This window comes from Triticum dicoccoides, chromosome 5A (genome assembly GCF_002162155.2).
Source record: "Triticum dicoccoides isolate Atlit2015 ecotype Zavitan chromosome 5A, WEW_v2.0, whole genome shotgun sequence".
NCBI classification, from domain to species: Eukaryota; Viridiplantae; Streptophyta; class Magnoliopsida; order Poales; family Poaceae; genus Triticum; species Triticum dicoccoides.
The window spans coordinates 114,212,732-114,233,701 of NC_041388.1; positions in this window are offsets into that span (position 1 = coordinate 114,212,732).

Below are 20,970 nucleotides of genomic sequence, written 5' to 3' on the forward strand. Positions count from 1 at the left end.
AGCCCTTGGGGGTTCTATCCCCTTTATGCCTGGAGTCCGGGAGGTCGCCTTGCGGTGCCTCCAGGACCACCTCCTCCTGGCTTGGAACCTGTTGGGATGCCACCTCGGCGTCGTCCGTAGGGTGGGGGGAGGTAGCCGTCGGAAGCGAATTCACATCCAACGAATCCAGGGAGCCGCTCGACGACTCGTCGAGCCCGGCCTTGGGCGGACTGCATAGTCATATTCGGCGTAAGGAGGAGCTATGCAAGAAAGGAACACTATGAATTGCTCTGGTGTACGAATACTGACGATCTCGCCAGGGGCTTGGCCCTGTGCGGCCACTCCTCTTCGCCGTCGTCGGTGTTGGTGGAGTAGTCCGGAGGAAGGGTCTTTCCCTTCTTGGACCCTTCGGCCTCCCCAGTTGGGGCGGCCTTCCTTTTCTTCCCTCCCCCCGCTGGAGGGGGAGAGGTCTCTTCTTCCTCCTCCTCGTCTTCACGGGGGGAGTGCATCTTGGAGTCGTCGGATGATGAATCCGACACCTCCAGGCGCCGGGCACTCTTTCGAGTCCCCGTGGCCTTCTTCTTGGCCTTCTTCTCCGGCACCACATAGGGTGCCGGAACCAGCAGCTTCGCCAAGCGAGCATCCGCTGGGCCTTCGGGCAAAGGAGCCGGACAATTGATCTGTCCGGACGTCTCCTGCCAATCCTGTCAAAGGTAAGGGAGCTTAGATCCCGCATGCAGCCAAACTATGAAAAAATAATACCATGTAAAAGGTAAAAACAGCTTACCGCACTAGCGTGACGCTGCATGCCGAATCTGCGATCCTCGGTAGCGGATGCGGGGGCCTCGGCGCCCTTGAAAAGCACCTTCCAGGCATCTTCGTACGTCGTGTCGAAGAGCCTGCTCAGAGTTCGGTGCTGCGCCGGGTCGAACTCCCACAGGTTGAAAGCCCGTTGTTGACACGGGAGGATCCGGCGGATGAGCATAACCTGGACTACGTTGACAAGTTTGAGCTTCTTGTCTACCAGGGTTTGGACGCATGTTTGGAGTCCGGTCAGCTCTCCTTTTTTACCCCACGACAGGCCCGTCTCTTTCCAGGAGGTGAGCCGCGTAGGGGGTCCGGATCAGAACTCAGGGGCTGCGACCCATTCAGGGTCGCGCGGCTCGGTGATGTAAAACCACCCTGATTGCCACCCCTTTAGGGTCTCCACGAAGGAGCCCTCGAGCCATAGGACGTTGGGCATCTTGCCCACCATGGCGCCTCCGCACTCCGCCTGGGTGCCGCGCACCACCTTCGGCTTGACATTGAAAGTCTTGAGCCATAGGCCGAAATGGGGGCGGATGCAGAGGAAAGCCTCGCACACGATGATAAACACCGAGATGTTGAGGACAAAGTTCGGGGCCAGATCGTGGAAATCTAGGCCATAGTAGAACATGAGCCCCCGGACAAATGGGTGGAGAGGGAAGCCCAGTCCACGGAGGAAATGGGGGAGGAACACCACCCTCTCATGGGGCCTAGGGGTGGGGATGAGCTGCCCCTCTTCGGGAAGCCGGTGCGCAATGTCGTTAGACAAGTATCCGACCTTCCTTAGTTTTTGATGTGTCCCTCCGTGACGGAGGAGACCATCCACTTGCCTCCCGCTCCGGACATGGCTGGAGAAGGTTGAGGTGGGGTGTGCGGACTTGGGCGCTGGAGCTCGAGTGTGCGGAAATGGATAGGCAAAGGAGGAAGAAGGCGTGGATGAAAAGGTGGATCCTTATCCCCTTATATGGGCGGACGCGACTATGCGTCCCCGCCAGCCTGGTAAAACTCGCTTATCTCCCAAGCACTGTAATCAGTGGCGCGGTTGGGTTACCCACGCCCGTATTGACGAGAATCCCGGAATAAGGGGACACGATCTCTGCTTTCACAAGACGTGCCAAGGAAACTGCCTCGCTAAACGCGCTGAGATGGGACAGTAAAATGATTCGAATAAAGACTTGGCCGTGGTGTGATGTCATGCTACGGAATGCGTCAGCAGATTAGATTTGTGTAAATATTATTCTCTCTATGGCAATACGTGGAAACTTATTTTGCAGAGTCGGACACTACCTTTGTGTTCAAAATCTTCTATGAAGTACTTGAAGGAGGAACCCGCCTTGCAATGCCGAAGACAATCTGCACGCCGGACTCGTCGTCATTGAAGCCTGGTTCAGGGGCTACTGAGGGAGTCCTGGATAAGGGGGTGTCCGGATAGCCAGACTATACCTTCGGCCGGACTCCTGGACTATGAAGATACAAGATTGAAGACTTCGTCCCGTGTCCGGAAGGGACTTTCCTTGGCGTGGAAGGCAAGCTTGGCGAGACGGATATGTAGATCTCCTACCATTGTAACTGACTCTGTGTAACCCTAGCCCTCTCCGATGTCTATATAAACCAGGGGGTTTTAGTCCGTAGGACGAACAACAATCATACCATAGGCTAGCTTCTAGGGTTTAGCCTCCTTGATGTCGTGGTAGATCTACTCTGTACTATCCATATCATCAATATTAATCAAACAGGAGTAGGGTTTTACCTCCATCGAGAGGGCCCGAACCTGGGTAAAAACATCGTGTCCCTTGCCACCTGTTACCATCCGCCTAGACACACAGTTCGGGACCCCCTACCCGAGATCCGGCGGTTTTGACACTGACAGGTATTATCTCTCCGGAGAGCCCCGAACCTGGGTAAACTACCGCGTGCTACTTGCATACCCGCTCCCGGGCCTATCAGCGTCAGTCTTGCCCTCAAACTAAGCCACCCTGTGGCATCTGTCATCTTGCACCCCCCTCCCCGTGAGAATACCTCGACAGGGGGGGTTAGGTGGGCTGCAGGGCTGTGTAGAAGGCATTGGGCTGAGAAGAGAGAAGAGAAATGCCGCCCGGCAATAGTTTCCGGATAGCAAAAACATCCGATGATAGACCGGCTATACTGCCGCTATAGTTATCCATTGGGGGCGTCAAACAAACTCCGAATGCGATGAAACTTGGCAGGAGGCCTACCTACAACATAACAACACCGCACGCCAACTTTCATCCCATTCCAAGAACATTTTCCGGCCACTTATAAAATAATATTTCGGAGGTGCCGCGAGCGCGTGCAAGTGTGTCTGGGCTTAGAATGGATAGCGGAAAGAACTGGGAGATCCGGACGGATGCAAGTTTTGAAAACATGATGATGTAATGCACATGATGACATGGCATGATGCAACACGCAAGCGAATGACAAGGCAACAACAGCGAATAACTGGAAGACACCTGGCACATCGGTCTCGGGGTGTTACAACACTCCACCACTACAAGAGGATCTCGTCCCGAGATCTAGGATGGCACCGGGGGAAACGGAAGTGGAAGAGAAGAGGTAAAACTAAGTTGCTTCTTTGACAAATGAGTGAAACCAAAGATCCTTGTGAGGTTGAACAATTTCTAAAAAAGAATACAACGAAGATGAACAAAGTTGAAAACACTCCGTTATAAAAGAGGAACAAGGAAGGATAAAGATCAATTACGACAACACTCCGGTTGAGAATGAAAGGCATAGAATATGAACTTGGAAAAATGAAAGCACTTGGATGAGACTCCGGTTAGAAGAGGAATGATAGACACAACACTCCGGTTAAGACAAGATAGAGAAGGAATAAGAATGATATAATTTGGACAACACTCCGACTGAAACATGGAAGGAATTAACAAGAAGTTGAGAAGATGGAATGATACTTGGTGAAACCAACAACACACTGCCTCCGGGACTATTGAAAAATGGCACAAGGGGTAAGAAAGATTTCAGACAGCACTCCGGTTGAGAAGGGAGGCAAAAACTTGATAGGATGAGAGAACTTGAATGGAGGACACGACACTCCGGTTGAATGGATAAGCACGAAAAGAACACGATCCTCACAATTCGAGATGATGAGTAAAGAGAGCAACATCACAAAGCCTCCGGAAGAAAAGAATAGAAGATAACTCATTGGAATAAAAGAATGTAGAAGAAAATGCCAACTTCTGCCACAAATGAGCTTGGAGAGCACCCTTTCAAGACGGTTATAACGGAATTGTTGGAAAACCAACAACAAAACGAATAAGCTTATAGTGGGCTTATGAAAAAAACTTCTCAAAATTTAAGGTGAAATTCTGCCACTAGCGGAAACAATAGATTGAATTGACATCAACAAGGAGATGAGAAGCTTATTTTACCGGGAGGATAAATGAAGAGCTTGGGTCATTTATAAGCACCATAAATAGCAGCAATCCTTAGGGAAATCTTTAGGTGAAATATAGCCCAAGATAACTCCAATGAAGAGATTGATGGATTGAGAAGAGCTCATGCTCGGAGAAATTGATGGGTTTAACTATCTCATTCTTGACAACTGTTGAATCATGACACCCGAAGGGAAATTGTCAAGAGTGACATACCACCACCTCAAAAGACAAGAGAGAAAGAATTGCACTTCGGAATGCAAGATGAAGAATGCTTGAACTCTTCAAAACAAAGCATGTGTTGAGCACCATGTTAAATTTTGAGTATTGCTTGGCAGATCTTAATTCCGAGAGAAATCTTAAAGAACAGTTGAAGAATGAAAGGAATCCTTGACGAACCACCATGTTGAGCCTTCATGAGAACTTCAGTAATAAAAGAATAATCAAAAAGAAGTGAAGGATGAAAAGAATAAGATTGAAGCCTTGCAATGATTAGATGGAGCTTCGTGACGAGCTAACCGAGAAAACTTGGGACTCCAGAAAAAAAGATGAACAATTGAAATCAAGAATTTTGATGAACCTCCGGAATAAGGAATTAATCACTTGGATGAAATAATAATAAGAATTATATTATGTGTATCCTTCACCAATTTAAATTAATGACAAACAACGAATTTGGCATACTACTTATTCTCATAGAAAAGATTAAGAGAAATATAGCGCAACTTAGGAAGGTCTTGATGGAATCACCGGTGGGATTTGAAAACAACGAATGAATCTATTATATTATTAAAACGATAGAAAACAAACTGCTAAGATCTAACAATTGAAAACGAGTTAAAAGGAACGGCTATGATTTGCAAGAAAGAAGTGTCTACTTTTTTTATCTCATATATGTTTCCAGCCAGAGTAAAAAAAATAGCCAGGCTCACGGTATTGGAAACGGCCGGACAAGCAAAACACAATGGGGAAAAAGTAAAGCTGGAGTCCGGACGCAATATGTATTGGAATCGGCCACACAATCAAAACACGATGGAAAGAGGAAAAACTGGATTCCAGACTAGATACGTTCATAAAAATATTATCGTTAGATAGAAATAGTGCAATATATGTGTCACGTCCAAATAAATATATGTGTACCACTTGACATGAGTGGTAATAAGCTATATTAAAAGAAATACGTGTGGAACAGAGCCAAACACGGTTGACAGGAAAAAAAGAGGACGCAGTCCAATTAGCACACGTTTATAGGCATTAGGCACCATCGGCAACATGGTGCAATCCGCTTTGTACTGGCATCCCAAGTGCAAACGAAGACATCACTGCTGATGTCTAATTAATATATTATTTTGCGTTACATACGATATCATTACAAGCATTTTATATTTGTAAAAAAGTTATACAATGTTGCTACATTAAAAGTAAAAAATGTCCGATATATAAGAAAAAAACCCAATAAATGAGAAAATCACTATTTCAGTAATAGAAAACATTTGTAACATGGAAATATAAATATTAGAAAAATCAAGGTGTCTAAAATATTATAAGATTTGCAAAAAATATTATAAAAATAGAACGTACTTCATCCATAATAAGCTAGAAATATATATTCTGTTGATCTTAATTACTATGCTTAAGACTAAAAGATAAAAAGTTATACGTACAACAATAACCATGTAAACATATTATGGACACGTATAGCCATGATTGAAGATCAATTGATCGACAGTTCCTGCAAAAAAAAGCATATTATGGACACGACGTAAAAAAACATATTATGGACACGTACAGCCAGATCAAAGTGCATAAAAGGAAGTTTATGTCCTCCCTCGAAAGAGGGAAGTTTATGTCCTCCTAGGACACGCACACATGCATGCGTACGACCCACAAGATCTTCCATCTTCAGCTAGAGAGTTTCTTAATCTGATTAGGAAGTTTAAGAAAGAATACAAAATATTGGCTAGGAGCGTACGTAGACTTCAAAGATGATGCATCGGATCCCATGAAGACCACGGATTGAGAGCAAAGTACGCCACTGCTGGCCAACTTAGTCTGAGAGGTCGCTGTTCCTATGTTGCATATATGAATTCTTGATGCTTAACACCGGCGACAATGAAAGGCAAAAAAGTAGCGACCCATCATATTTGTCACAAAGTCCAAGTGATCTCAGTTCAAAGTATTAAGTTTCACATATAAAGTCATATCAGCTGGCACTCGGCAGGCTATACCAAACCGTGTGCACGCGACGAAGACAACACTAAAATGATATAATCACTAGCCTGCCTAACATTGTATAAAATACCATGGAGCATCATCCTTGGTCGAGCTTTTTGAGCGCGCTGCAACCCTTTGGATCACTTTGGAGTAGATCAGTGTGACACATTGTCGGTGCTAAACTGCAAGGTGTGTCAAATCTATAAATGCATTTAAATTTACCAATTTTTCTCTTAGGCTCTACCTGAGTTAAGTGTAGATTTTTGTGCTCTCCAATGTTTGGCTCAAGGTTAAGCTAAATATCATGGAGCACACAAAAAAAGGCTAAGAAACACATGAGATGTGTTGTGAATAATAAATGTTCTATGACGAGATAAAAATCATATTGTGCCTCGGGTCAATGGAGAAAAATAGGAGAAAGATACACTAAGATGATGAGCATACTCCTCCGACTTTGGATTGTTAGCAAAAAAATCATAAGAAATAATGAACCACTTTTGGTGTGATGATGATGTATATAATACAAAGAAATACATAAACAACTATTTCATCGAAAAACGGTGTCCACTGAGCAACGAAAATTGTATAAGTAAGAACCAATGATCATTTAATTAATTGAATTACATAGAACATTACTCATATTAAAAGGAATTTTGCATCTTAAATGTGAAAGAAGTCCACTAAGCATTCAAAATTTTAAACTTAAAATTCTTGCATATGTCCATAAGCCAATCCATTTTGTTGATGCAACATGAAACATACTATAATTTTAATTTTAATAACAAAATATCATATTTAAGTACCATATATAATTAAAATGGGAAAAGGAATAACTGCAATAATCTAGCCGCGCAAATGCGCGGGTGACCCTGCTAGTTAATGTGATAACGAAGGAAGACAAATCTTGAACAAACCGCCGTAAGAACTAAAAATGAACGAAGAAAACGAACACATCACCAGGAGGAATTGGAAAACGAATGAAGATACTTGAAGCAATTTAGATACAAGAGAACGAATAGATCATGAACTGATTAGAAAAATACTTGAATGATGCACTAGTAAGATTTGGAGAATGAGAGCTGAAAGCTGGAATTAATAAATCTTCTGAAATGATGGCCTTTGGATGATCAAGAAAAACGAAAACAACTCCTGAAATGCTCCGGATGGGTGAAAAGAATTCTCACAATCGAAAACAATTATGAGAGGATGGCAACAAGCTTGAAGTTCACATCTTTGGAAGAATGGGTAAGATTTGGAGGACAAACTCTTCTTCGGTCTTCAAATGCAGAGAATGACAATGAGAAACACCACCATGAATTGTTGACGCACTCCGGAATGAAAAATAGAAAGGTTGAACCAACGATGAAAATAATTTGAAAGATCTTGGTGAAAGACATTTGACTGATGATAACTCATTCTTATGTCAAACTTTGAAATGAATTTGAGAATAGCTTCAGAAAAAGAAGAGTCAGGTAAGATCCTGGGAAAATACCTGTGGGTTAGGGCCCACTCAAAAGATACACCATTGAGCGATTTAAAAGAGAGATTGCGCCAGTTGAATTAAATGGCTTGAATGAGATTACAACCTCGAAAGAGCTTGAACGAATGCAGAGTGGAAACACGAATCTTCGAGATATCTTAAGCACTCCGGAACAATTGAATAGCAAGTGGGGAATGATTATGACGTGCACCGGCATGGGAAAACATTTGGAACGAGGAAAAGGATATGATCAACAAAGCTTGAATTGGATCCACCGGAGAAGAAAACGAGTGAAGAGTGACGAACTTGAAGCTCCCTTAGCATCTTCATAAGAAAAAACGGGTAAAACATTGAAAGAAAAGAGTGAAGAGACTTCTCACAAATAAAAAGGATACATGATTAAGAAATCTGAATCCTTGAAGAAAAATAAAGGGTGGGAGGGCGAGAAAACAAAGGCAACTTGGGGTAGATGGAATGGATACCGTTGAGAAAAAAGCTTAGAATTGATCTTGCGAATGGGAAAAATGAAGGATCATCTTGAAGAGAATCGCACCGGTTGGAAAGAATTGACATGACAACCTCGATGATCAAGAAGGATTGGTATTCACATAGAAGTGTGAGAACACCACTTAGGGAAGGTATGGGAATCAACACTTGACATTGAAGCAACTTGAATACACAACTCAAAACAAAACAAAGGATTTGGCTTGCAGAATAAGCCGGAACAAACATATGATAGAGATTTCATCCGGAGTTTTCGTGGTGGGGCCCACACGGGCTCGATCGTACAGCACCATCATGTACAAGGCAGTGCACATGACATACGAAGCGTCCCCGAGTCAGCATAGCCAAGGACTCTTTAAGACACCACGAGACCACTATAAAACCAACCGTGGATAGGCGGACCACTAGACGTCGAACCCCAATCTCATATCATGCATCTGTCGGAAAGATGTCCTAGGAGCTACTTGAATTCCCACTTATAAACTCCCAAAACTTTCTGGTTATGCAATCAGGTGTTGGGGATACAGGGGAAGCAATATATCTCACCCAATTCTAACAATCCCTACATCTAGCTGTATCCATCCTTCAACACATAACCAAGAAACCTTCAGAAATCGTGTAGATCAACCTTCGAAAAGCATCCATTATACAAGTTATGACAACACTCCCGAAGTCTTGCCCCATTAATGGGTGGCGTCGAGGTTATCTCACCAACAACTGCATAAAAGAGATTTTCGATGTCGGCGAACTCATGTATTCTAGAACTACAACGATAAAATTGTGACGACAACACCTCGGAGCTCAACTCCCCGGGACACTGCCACAACCCCTAAATGTCAGGAGGCACCAAGAACAATGTTCTTGTCACAAGAATATCAAAACGATTCCAAGATACCCGCGTGATCCTAAAAAAATTAGTGAAATTTGAGGAGAGAAAAGTCAAAACTTCTACATCAGGAGGCCTCACCAGAGCGACGAAGGGACTGAGGAGTAAAAAAGAATCCTACTCTCCGATATATATAATCCTAAGACTCAAAACATTTTGTTCTAGACTCAACAACGTCAGCGATTCGATCAAGCAGGGGGCTCCTAAGTCGGGGATGGCTCTGATTACCAACTATGTAACACCCACAATGAGGCTATATCTCCCACGTGTCGAGGCACGACTTAGAGGCATAACCGCATGGTGGTTTAGTCGCAAGTGGGGTAATCTTCACACAATCCCATGTACTGAATAAGAATGGGATAAAGAGTTGACTTACAATCGCCACTTCACACAAATAACAAGTTAAACATATATCATCCAGAATACAATCAAGGTCCAACTACGGAACCAAAATAAAAGAAGACAACCCCAAATGCTAGATACCCGATCATCCCAACTGGGCTCCACTACTGATCAACAGGAAACGAGACAAAACAACGATCAAGATCTCCATCGAGCTCCCACTTGAGCTGGGTTGCGTCACCTGCACTGGTATCATCGGCACCTACAACTGTTACAAATTAACCATGAGTCACGAGGACTCAGCAATCTCACACCCGCGAGATCAAGACAATTTAAGCTTATGGGTAGGAGAAGGTAGTGAGGTGGAGCTGCAGCAAGCACTAAGCATATTTGGTGGCTAACATACGCAAATAAGAGCGAGAAGAAAAGCAACGCAACGGTCTTGAAGCTAGAAGTGATCAAGAAGTGATCCTGAAACTACTTACTTTCAAGCATAACACAACAACAGTGTTCACTTCCCGGACTCTATCGAAAAGAGACCATCATGGCTACACACGCAGTTGATGCATTTTAATTAGGTTAAGTGTCAAGTTCTCTACAACTGGACATTAACAAATTTCCATCTGCCACATAACCACGGGCACGGATCTCGAAAGATTATACCCTGCAGGGGTGTCCCAACTTAGCACATCACAAGCTCGCACGGTCAATGAAGGATATTCCTTCTCCCAGGAAGACCCGATCAGTCTCAGAATCTCGGTTACAAGACATTTCGACAATGGTAAAACAAGACCAGCAAAGCCACCCGATGTGTCGACAATCCCGATAGGAGTCGCACGTATCTCATTCTCAGGACACACCGAATAGGTCAAGCTACGAGTAAAACCAGCCCTCAAGTTGCCCCAAGGTGGCCCTGCAGGCTGCCCGGTTCGGACCAACACTTAGAGAAGCACTCGTCCGGGGGGGTTAAAATAAAGATGACCCTCGGGAGCACGACTCTCAAGGGAAAAGTATAGGTGGTGGTGGGGAAAATGGTAAAACCAAGGTTGGGCCTTGCTGGAGGAGTTTTATTCAAAGGGAACTGTCAAGGGGTTCCCATAACACCCAACCGTGTAAGGAACACAAAATCAAGGAACATAACACCGGTACGACGGAAACTAGGGCGGCAAGAGTGGAACAAAACACCAGGCATAAGGCGGAGCCTTCCACCCTTTACCAAGTATATAGATGCATTAATTAAAATAAGAGATATTGTGATATCCCAACAAATCCATGTTCCAACATGGAACAAACTTCAACTTAACCTACAACTAACAACACTATAAGAGGGGCTGAGCAAAGCGGTAACATAGCCAAACAACAGTTTTCTAGGAAGGTGGGTTAGAGGCTTGTCATGGCAATATGGGAGGCACGATATAACAAGTGCTAGGTAGAGCGACATAGCGGTAGAGTGAACAACTAGCAAGCAAACATAGAAGTGATTTTGAGGGTATGGTCATCTTGCCTAAGATCCCGCAAGGAAGAAGAACGAGTCCATGAAGAAGACAAGCAGACGTAGTCGAACGAATCCTCACAACTCCAGAATGAAACTGAAGCTAACGAGAGAAGCAACCCGGAAAGAAGCAAGCAACATAGTAAACCGGCAAGCATAAACATGGCATGATACACAAACAAGTATGATGCATGTCCAGTTTAAAAGCATGGCAAAGCACAAACAATGCTACAAGTTAAGTGGAGCTCAATATGCAACGAGTTGCATATTGACGGAACACCACATCAAATATTTAGTTCTCTCTCCTTTATGTACCCAACAATATTAAATGTTGTTAAACATGGCAAGAGGTGAAGCATAATAAAACTACCTATCTAGGCAAGTTTAAATGAGGCCGGAACAACAAGCAACAAGTCCGGAAAAAAAATCCTCATATGCATATTATGAATTTGGTGATGTTCTGCCATAAACCATATTTTAGAGTTGTTAAACATGCAAGATGAGTGCACCAAGTTAAACTAGGCATTTTTCTACCCCAAATACATATAAAGTTTATTAAATTTGGAGCTACGGCTATTTAGTTATGAAATAAAACATTTTAGCATGGACATATGGCAAATTATATGCAAACATAATTTTAAACATTTTAAACATGCATGAAAGTTGGATATTATGAAACTAGAAAAAATTCTAAGCATTTTTCATTTATAATTTATTTTAATCCAATGCACGGTTTGAGAGTTATGATATGCATGAACTTGGAGGGTTTTTCTGCAAAACTGGCGTTCTTTGAAAAAATAGACAAAATTGCTGGAACAGGAAAAAACATGCGGGCCGAATCTGCTGGGCCAGAGTGCACAGGAGGCTGGAGGGAGGGGCTACTCACCCAGTGGCCAGATCTAGCTGGGCCGAACGAGGAGGAGGCCCGTGGGCGAGGCACAGGTGAGTTGGGCAGGCCGGATGGGCTGGATGTGGCTGAGGCCCACGCGCGTGGAAGAGGCCCACCCCCTCGGCTGGGTTGGTGACTCGGTCAATGAGCACGCGCTCATCTCCTCGAAGGAGGACGAGGGCGGTGGCCTAGCGCGGCTCTGGCGAGGTCCAGGGCGTGGGTCGGCCGGAGACAAGGTCGAGGACGGATGGATCCGACCCCTAGGCACCGGATCCGGCCGAAGTTGGACAAGGGCGGTGTCGAGGAAGGCCATCGCGGCGACGGTTCCCTGCTGTGACCAGCTGAGGCGAGGCGACGGCGAACACGGCCTCTGGCGAGGTTCAGGCGGCGGGGAAAGGTCGGGACGCGAGGCGGAGGCTCCTCCAGCGACCGGCCGGCGGGGTTGGTGCTCCGGCGAAAGGGCTAGACAGAGGCGGCGGCGTGGCGCTCCCGTTCCCATCGGGGTCGAGCTGGGGAAGCAGCGCGGCGATGCAGATCGGGCGGAGCGGCGCTCGGGCCCCGGATGGGCTCGGGGCGTGCTCCAGATGGTCCCTGAGGGCCGCGGCGAAGTGGGGTGTTGGAGAGGCGACGTGGAGGGCTGCGAGTGGCTGCAGGAAGCGGGGAGGTGACATGGCAGCTCTCGGTTGGTCAGGGCGACGCCTCAGGTGGCGGCACGACCTTTGGGCCGAAGACAAGTGGCGGTGCCAGGGTGGCTTGGCGCTGAAATCGAGGAAGGAGGAGGCTGGCAGCTGCGGGGATCCCGAGGGGAAGGCTAGAAGGTAGGTGGAGGCTAGGGGATGCCCAAATTTAGAATGGGAGGTGTATATATAGGGTAGGAACTAGGGTTTGGGGGTTTTGGGGGGCTTTCGGAGCCCTCCGATCGTGATCCGATGGCTCCGGTAGAAGGGGGGTTAGGTGGGCTGCAGGGCTTTGTAGAAGGCATTGGGCTGAGAAGAGAGAAGAGAAATGTCGCCCGGCAATAGTTTCCGGATACCTAAAACGTCCGACGATAGACTGGCTATATTGCCGCTATAGTTATCCGTTGGGGGCGTCAAACAAACTCCGAATGCGATGAAACTTGGCAAGCGGCCTACCTACAACATAACAACACCGCACACCAACTTTCATCCCATTCCGAGAACATTTTCTAGCCACTTATGAAATAATATTTCGAAGGTGCCGCGGGCGCCTGCAAGTGTGTCTGGGCTCAGAACGGACAACGGAAAGAACTGGGAGATCCGGACGGATGCAAGTTTTGAAAACATGATGATGTAATGCACATGATGACATGGCAAGATGCAACACGCAAGCGAATGACAAGGCAACAACAGCGAATAACTGGAAGACACCTGGCACATCGGTCTCGGGGCGTTACATTTAGGAAGCATTCCACATCAAAAATTCTGTTTTTATCATTTACCTACTCGAGGATGAGCAGGAATTAAGCTTGGGGATGCTGATACGTCTCCAACGTATCTATAATTTTTGATTGTCCCATGCTATTATATTATCTCTTTTGGATGTTTAATGGGCCTTATATGCTCATTTATTTTATTTTTGGGACAAAAATATTAACCGGAGGCCCAATGCCAGTTTCTGTTTTTTTGCCTATTTTAGTGTTTCGCAGAAAAGGAATATCAAACGGAATCCAAAGGGAACGAAACCTTCGCGAGGAACTTTCTTGGAACAAACACAATCCAGGAGACTTAGAGTGGAAGTCAGAGACGCAATGAGGCGACCACGAGGTAGGAGGGCGCGCCCAGGGGGGTAGGCGTGCCCCCCACCCTTGTGGGCCCCTCGTAGCTCCACCAACATACTTCTTTCGCCTATATATACTCTTATACCCTAAAAACATCCAGGGGAGCCACAAAACCACTTTTCCACGACCGCAACCTTCTATACCCATGAGATTACATCTGGGGCCTTTTCCGGCGATCTGCCGGAGGGGGAATCGATCACGGAGGGCTTCTACGTCAACACCATAGCCTCTCCAATGATGTGTGAGTAGTTTACCACAGACCTTCGGGTCCATAGTTATTAGCTAGATGGCTTCTTCTCTCACTTTAATCTTCAATACAAAGTTCTCCTCAATGTTCTTGGAGATCTATTTGATGTAATATTCTTTTGCGGTTAGTTTGCCGAGATCCGGTGAATTGTGGATTTATGATCAAGTTTTTCTATGAACAATATTTGGTTCTTCTCTGAATTTGTATATGCATGATTTGATATCTTCGCAAGTCTCTTCGAATTATCAGTTTAGTTTGGCCTACTAGATTGATCTTTCTTACAATGGGAGAAGTGCTTAGCTTTGGGTTCAATCTTGCAGTATCCTTTCCCAGTGACAGTAGGGGCAGCAAGGCACGTATTGTATTGTTGCCATCGAGGATAAAAAGATGGGATTTATATCATATTGCTTGAGTTTATCCCTCTACGTCATGTCATCTTTCCTAATGTGTTACTCTGTTCTTATGAACTTAATACTCTAGATGCATGCTGGATAGCGGTCGATGTGTGGAGTAATACTAGTAGATGCAGAATTGTTTCGGTCTACTTGACACGGACGTGATGCCTATATTTCATGATCATGCCAAGATATTCTCATAACTAAGCACTTTTTTATCAATTGCTCGGCAGTAATTTGTTCACCCACCGTAATACATGCTATCATGAGAGAAGCCACTAGTGAAACCTATGCCCCCGAGTCTCTTCCTTATTATATTGCATCTCTTTTATTTACACTGCATCTCGTTTACTATTTTGCAACCTATACAACAAAAAACCAAAAATATTTATCTTATTATCTTTATCAGATCTCACTTTCGTAAGTGACCGTGAAGGGATTGACAACACCTTTGTTGCGTCCGTTGCGAGGTTCTTGATTGTTTGTGCAGGTACTAGGCGACTCGCGTGTAGTCTCCTACTGGACTGATACCTTGGTTCTCACAAACTGAGGGAAATACTTACGCTACTTTGCTGCATCACCCTTTCCTCTTCAAGGGAAAACCAACGCATGCTCATGAGGTAGCAAGCCTTTAGCATCGCGAAGAGCTCGGGAATTGTCTTATCCATCCCTTGCATATTATAGTTCATCACGAAGCTTTTGTAGCTTGGTGGGAGTGATTCAAGAACTCTATCAATGACACTATCAACCAGAAGATTAACTCCCATCTGAGTCAAGTGATTGTGGTACCCAGACATTCTGAGTATATGTTCACTGACAGAACTATTCTCCTCCATTTTGCAGTTGTAGAATTTATTGGAGACTTCATATCTCTCAATCCGGGAATTTGCTTGAAATATTAACTTCAACTCCTGGAACATCTCATATGCTCTGTGATGTTCAAAACATCGTTGAAGTCCCGGTTCTAAGCCGTAAAGCATGGCACAATGAACTATCGAGTAGTCATCAGCTTTGCTCTGCCAGGTGTTCATCATCTTTGCACACTAAACTATTGAGTAGTCATCGTCTTGTGACTTTGATCTCCATCTCCAAAGCACCGTCATGATCACCATCGTCACCGGCTTGACACATTGATCTCCATCGTAGCATCATTGTCGTCTCACCAACTATTGTTTCTATGACTATCGCTACTGTTTAGCGATGAAGTAAAGCAATTACATGGCGATTGCATTTCATACAATAAAGCGATAACCATATGGCTCCTGCCAGTTGCCGATAACTGTGTTACAAAACATGATCATCTCATACAACAATTTATATAATCACGTCTTGACCATATCACATCACAACAAGCCCTGCAAAAACAAGTTAGACGTCCTCTACTTTTTTGTTGCAAGTTTTATGTGGCTGCTACGGGATTAGCAAGAACCATCCTTACCTACGCATCAAAAACCACAACGCGATATAGTGATTGCTTTTTTATCTTCAGAAAGAACCCTGTTCATTGAATCCGATTCAACTATGGTTGGAGAAACTGACACCCGCCAGCCACCTGTGTGCAAAGCACGTCGGTAGAACCAGTCTCGTGAACGCGGTCATGTAATGTCGGTCCGGGCTGCTTCATCCAACAATACCGCCGAATCAAGAAACATCTAGTGACAGCAAGCAATATGTATATACCCACGCCCACAACTCCTTTGTGTTCTACTTGTGCAAATAACATCTACGCATAGACCTGGCTCGGATGCCACTGTTGGGGAACACATTTTTTCAAAATTTTCCTACGATCACACAAAATCTATCTAGGGATGCATAGCAACGAGAGGGGAGAGTGTGTCTATGTACCCTCGTAGACCGAAAGCGGAAGCGTTAAGTAATGCGGTTGATGTAGTCGAACGTCTTTGCGATCCAACCGATCAAGTATCGAACACACGGCACCTCCGCGATCTGCACATGTTCAGCTCGGTGACGTCCCTCGAACTCTAGATCTAGCTGAGGCCGAGTGTCGGTGTCAAAACCGGCCGATCTCGGGTAAGGGGTCCCGAACTGTGCGTCTAAGGCAGATGGTAACAGGAGGCAGGGGACACGATGTTTTACCCAGGTTCAGGCCCTCTTGATGGAGGTAAAACCCTACCTCCTGCTTGATTTATTCTTGATGATATGAGTAGTACAAGAGTTGATCTACCACGAGATCAGAGAGGCTAAACCCTAGAAGCTAGCCTATGGTATGATTGTATGTTGTCCTACGGACTAAAACCCTCCGGTTTATATAGACACCGGAGGGGGCTAGGGTTACACAAGGTCGGTTACAAAAGAGGAGATATCCATATCCGTATTGCCTAGCTTTCCTTCAACGCCAAGTAGAGTCCCATCCGGACACGGGACGAAGTCTTCAATCTTGTATCTTAATAGTCCAACAGTCCGGCCAAAGGATATAGTCCGGCTGTCTGGAGACCCCCTTATCCAGGACTCCCTCAGTAGCCCCTGATCCAGGCTTCAATGACGACGAGTCCGGCGCGCAGTGTTGTCTTCGGCATTGCAAGGCGGGTTCCTCTCCCGAATACACCGTGGAAGAATTTGAATACAAGGATAGTGTCCGACCCTGCAAAATAAGTTCCACATACCACTGTAGAGAGAATAATATTACCACAAATCTAATCTGCTGAATGTTTTGGCAGCATGACATCATGCCACAGCCCGATAATTATTCGAACCGTTTTTCTTTAACCAGCTCCGCACATAACGCGAGGCGGTTTCTTGACACGTCTTGTCAAAGCAGAGATCATGTTTCCTTTATTATGGGATTCTCATTAATACGGACGTGGGTAACCCAACCGTGCCATCAATTACGGTGCTTGGGGGATAAGCGAGTTTTACCAGGCTAGTGGGGGCGCATAGTTTCGTCCACCCTTATAAAGGGATAAGGTTTAACCTTCTTCTACCCACGCCTTCTTCCTCCTTGCTCATCCATTCTCGCGCACTCGAGCTCCAACCCCCAAGTCCACATCCTTCTCCTCAACCTTCTCCAAACATGTCCGAAGAGGGAGGCAACTAGATGGCTTCCTCCGGTACGGAGGGACACATCAAAAAGCTACGCGGAGCTGGATACTTAGCCGCGGATATCGCGCACCGGCTGCCAGCTGCGGGGCAGATCGTCCCTACCCCGAAACCTCACGAGAGGTTAGTTTTCCTCCCCCACTTCGTCCGCGGACTGGGGTTTCCCCTCCATCCATTTGTCCGTGGCCTCATGTTCTATTATGGGCTGGACTTTCATGATCTGGCCCCGAACTTCGTCCTCAACATCTCGGCGTTCATCATCGTGTGCGAGGCTTTCCTCCGCATCCGGCCCCACTTCAGCCTGTGGCTGAAGACCTTCAATATCAAGCCGAAGGTGGTGGGCGGCCAACAAGCGGAATGCGGCGGAGCCATGGTGGGCAAGATGCCCAACATTGCATGGCTCGAGGGCTCCTTCGTGGAGGCCGTAAAGGGGTGGCAATCGAGGTGGTTCTACATCACCGAGCCACACGACACCAACTGGGTGGCGACCCCCGAGTTTCGATCCGGATTCCCCATGCGGCTCACTTCCTGGAAGGAGAAGGGCCTGTCCTGGGGTTCATCGGTGGAGCTGGACGGACTCCAGAAATGTATCCGAAACATGACAAGCAAGAAACTCAAGCTTGTCAACATAGTCCAGGTCATGCTCCTCCGCCGGATCCTCCCATGTCAACAACGGGATTTCAACTTATGGGAGTTCGACCCGGCCCAGCACCAGACTCTAAGCGAGCTCTTCGACGCAACGCATAAAGACGTCTAGAGGGTGTTGTTCAAGGGCGCCGAGGTCCCTCCCTCTCTCACCGGGGACCACGGGCTAAGCGCGAAGTGCCCTGTGAATCCGGTAAGTTCCGTACATATGGTAGGATATTTACTTCCCGTAGCTTAACCACGTGCGGGGTCTGAGTTCCCATGTCTTTGACAGGACTGGGTGGAGGCATCGGAGCAGATCGACTATCCGGCCCCTCTGCCCGAAGACACTGCGGACGCTCTCCTGACAGAGATGCTGACTCCGGCCCCCTATAAGGTGCAGGAGAAGACCAAGAAGAAGGCCAAGGGAACCCAAAAGAGTTACCGACGCCAGGTGGTATCGGACTCATCGTCCGATAACTCCACGACGCCCTCCTCTCATGAAGACGAGGAGGAAGATGAAGATGCTCCCCCTCCAGCCGGGGGAGACAAGAAAAGGAAGGCCGCCCGAACTGGGGAGGCCGAAGGGTCAAAGAAGGGAAGGACTCTCCTTCTGGACTGCTCCACCACCGCCGCCGAAGGCAAAGACGAGTGGCTGCTCAGGGCCAAGCCCCTGGCGAAGTCGTAAGTATTCGGATACCGGAGTAACTCATAGCATATCGTTGTCGCACTGCTTCTCCTAACACCGAATATAATTATGTAGACTGCCCCAAGCCCGTATCGACGTATCCTCGTCGGACGGCTCCTTGGATTCGTCGGATATGGATAGCAATCCACTTCTGACCGCCTCCTCCCCTTGCCCTACGGACAATGCCAAGGTATTGTCTCAAGGGGCACCGAGCCGGGGAGAGACAGTCCCGGAGGCGCCTCAAGGCGACCTTCCGGACTCTAGGAGCAAAGGGAGCAAGGCTCCCGGGGGCTCCAAGTTCAGTACTCAGCCGGACACCGCGCCGGAACCTCTAGTGGTTCCGGACTCAGGCAGGCGGCCCCTTCCAAAAGGGGTAAGACGCCCCTGCCAGTGACCTCTATCCATCCAGAGGCACCGGACAACCTGCTGGGAGCGCTTCGCGGCGCTTCCATCGACGAAGAGCACCGCACTATTATGTGTGCGGTGATCAAGAAGGTTCAGTCCGCCAAGAGCGGACTGACTGAAGCCTGTGCCAGCCTTCTAACAGGCTTTGAGGTAAATATTTAAAATATAGGGAAAATATTACCGCATAGACAGTAGCCCCTGATGCTCTATTCGGCGTTCACAAAGAAAAGCCGAATAGAGGATCAAATAATATATGCATGGGTCTAATATAAGTATGTCTATATGCGTATGCAGGCTTCGCTGCTGACCTCTGCCGCACTGACTGCGGAGGTCGCCGCACTAAAGCAGGACCTCGAGGGGTCTGAGAAAGAGCTCGGCCTTGCTAAGAGGCAGCTCGAGGAGAACAAAGGTAAGTAATACCTAGTCTATATATATATAAGATGCGATTGCAAAGAGGATCATCATGAATTTGCCAGGGGCCACGACCGAGGTGGTAACCCTGAAGCAAGCGATGTCCGAGGCCGAAAACAAAGCGGCCTGGCAGCGCACCGAGCGGGAAAAGCAAGAGGCACGAGTGGGCGAGGTGCAACAAGAGCTCCAGGCTCTCGTGACGAAGCACGAGGCCTTGGAGCTTGACTCGAAGACACGAGAGTCCGAGCTTGCCGCGGCCCTCGAGAGCATAAAGAATGCCAAGATTGAAGCCCAAAAGGCCCTCCAGGAGATTGAGGCGATGAGGAAGATAGCGGCGGGTAAGGCATTCAATATGCAGAGCAAGCATGTGAAAGTAAGTTACTTGTTACTTACCCGAGTCCGGAGCTCTCTAGGAGCATTCGCGGATTTGCCCCGCAACGTGTCGGATGCCGCGAAATTTTACTGGGCCGAAGAGGGAAGCTCAACGGAGAAGTTGTTCTGGTCCTAGTATACTGGGACCAAACACCCAGTTCTTATGAGCGACCAGCTGAAGCAACTGGTTGAGCTACACAAGGCGGCCGAACAGGCCATGAAGGGCTTTATAGTCCGGATGTGGCCTGGCGACGCCCTCCCCAACAGCTATTTCGGCCTGGTGAGGCGGCTTGTGGATGCTTGCCCACGGCTTGAAGTTATAAAGCGGTCCGTCTGCATCGAAGGTGCACGCCGGGCTTTCGCCTGTGCAAAGGTGCACTGGGCCAAGATGGACGCCGTGAAGCTGGTGAAGGAGGGGCCGCCGCAGGGCAAGGAGCATCGCCACCCCGAGATGTATTATGAGGGTGCCCTGAAGGGTGCCCGTCTTGTAGCGGACGAGTGTGCGAAAGATGTAATCTTTGAATGAACTTGCTCGTGTGATCGTGTATGATGAAAAATTGTTCATATGTGTTATGCAACGCTTGTTTGAATTTAAAATATTACCTTCTGTTCGGCTGTTTATCAAATCTGAGAGATGGCTAGTCATTGGCTTCTGCCCCCATGCCACGAGTGCTGGGGTGTTCGGGATAAATCTGAGCACTCTTGTTCCCATTTTTGGGTCCTTCTAGGGAGGTGCTCAGCACAACGAACAAGGCAATCAGACTATAATGCTTTATCACTCTCACTTAGCCATAGAATTCTATAATTTTAAATTTCGGCGAAGCCCCTAATATTCGGAAGGACGAATTCGGGGCGCTATACATGCCTTAAGCCGCACAGAGCCGACTCCTCACTCTAAGCGGCATAAGTCTTTAGGGACTCGAAACCTCTCGAACAGCGACCAGTCTCTCGCCTTATCATGATAGTAAGTTTT